At 42.3% G+C, this 1,654-nt stretch overlaps 1 long non-coding RNA gene across 1 annotated transcript in view; it reads left to right on the top strand.

Annotated features, from left to right (window-relative positions):
* Positions 1–619, top strand: part of LOC116644914 — a 4,715-nt gene extending 4,096 nt beyond the window's left edge. The window contains exon 3 of the long non-coding RNA XR_004301853.1: positions 581–619. This is a non-coding gene — a long non-coding RNA (uncharacterized LOC116644914). The remainder of the gene's footprint in view (positions 1–580) is intronic.
* Positions 620–1,654: the final 1,035 nt, after the last annotated feature.

The raw sequence follows: 1,654 nt of genomic DNA, 5'->3' as shown, positions 1-1,654 counted from the left end.
CTTTCTTTCTTTCTTTCTTTCTTTCTTTCTTTCTTTCTTTCTTTCTTTCTTTCTTTCTTTTTCTTTTTTTTCTTTCTTTCTTTCTCTCTCTCCCTTCCTTCCTTCCTTTCAGAATTGGCTCATGTGACTACAAAGGCTGAGAAGTCCCAAGGTCTGTAGTTGGCAAGCTAGAGATCCAGAACCAATGATGTAAGTTTCAGTTCAAGTCCAAAGGCCTGGGAACCACGAGAGCCAATGGTTTAAGTTCCAGTGCAAGTTCAAAGACAGAAAACCAAAGTCCTGGTTTGGAGATAGACAGAGAGAGTGAATTCTCATTTACTCAGTCTTTTGTTCTATTCAGGTCTTCAACAGATTGGATGAGGGCTACCCATGTTACAGAAGGCAATCTTCTTTACTCAGTCTACCAATTTAAATGTTAATGCCATCCCAAAACACCCTCACTGACATACCCAGAATAATATTTAACAGATACCTGGGCACCTCCTAGCCCAGCAAAGTTGACACATAAAATTAACCATCATAGATCCCTTTCTCATTTTTGGTTCCGTTATATATTTAAGATTTATTTATTTATTTGCAGGTGGGGAAGAAGGGGAGTGAACCTCAAGCAGACTCCCTGATGAGTGTGGAGCCCAAAGCAGGGCTTGGTCTCATGACCCCAAGATCACAACCTGAGCCAAGACCAAGAGTGGGATGCTCAATTCAATGGACTGTGCCACCCAGGTGCCCCAAGTTCCATTATATATTTTATGAAATTTCCTTGGGATTTCAGAAAATAAATAAGTATAGTCCATGCTTTTTAATGAGAGTCATTGCTTGCTTCCTGGTGCTAGCATGGTAACTAACGTGATTACTTATTCTCCTGGATAATGTCTGCTGGTGTCTCAGCCCACTCTCTCTCAGACCCTTTGTGACCTCCCCTGTATTGAGGGGTTGGATGCCTAGAAACTGCATTCCACAAACTCTCTTGCTGACTGGTTCCTATTAAGTTTTGCCAGTAGGAAGCATTGCAGTGGAATTGCAAGAACAACAATGAAGGGGGACATCTTTCTGCTTATGGTTCCAGCAGGAGTGTGGCCCCAAAATGCAGGTGTCTGTGGGTGACTGTGACCTCCAACAGAGTCAGTGGGTCTGGGAGCAGCAGGAGACAGCAGTGGGGATGACGGATGACCACAGGCCCCAGTGGCATTGGTGGCAACCTCAGCAGCAGTGCATATTTCTGGACTCCTAAGTAGTGGCCCTTTTTCCCCCTTTATTCTTTCACCCAACCAAAATTTTATAACCAATTTCTTTTTTATTTTTAAGATTTTTTATTTATTTATTTGAGAAAGAGAGAGAGAGCACAAATGGGGGGGAGGGGGGCGAGACAGAGGCAGAGGGAGAAGCAGACTCTGCACTCAATCCCAGAACCTGAGATCATGACCTGAGCTGAAGGCAGACATTAAACCAACTGAGACACCCAGGCACCCCATAACCAATTTCTTGTATTAAATTCACCTCTGATTAAAATTTTCAGGGCATTTCTGTTTTCCTGACTGATACATTCACTAACAATAACTTTCTGTCTTTCTTTGAGTTGATGTGAGGTATCTTCAAAACTAAGCATCAGCTCAAAGGAAAAATTAAGATAAGAGATAACCACTAACTTTTATTT

This window comes from Phoca vitulina, unplaced genomic scaffold, assembly GCF_004348235.1.
Source record: "Phoca vitulina isolate PV1807 unplaced genomic scaffold, GSC_HSeal_1.0 scaffold1, whole genome shotgun sequence".
In the NCBI taxonomy this organism is placed as follows: domain Eukaryota; kingdom Metazoa; phylum Chordata; class Mammalia; order Carnivora; family Phocidae; genus Phoca; species Phoca vitulina.
Note: the sequence above shows the minus strand (reverse complement) of the source record. Positions and strands in the feature narration are given on the sequence as shown.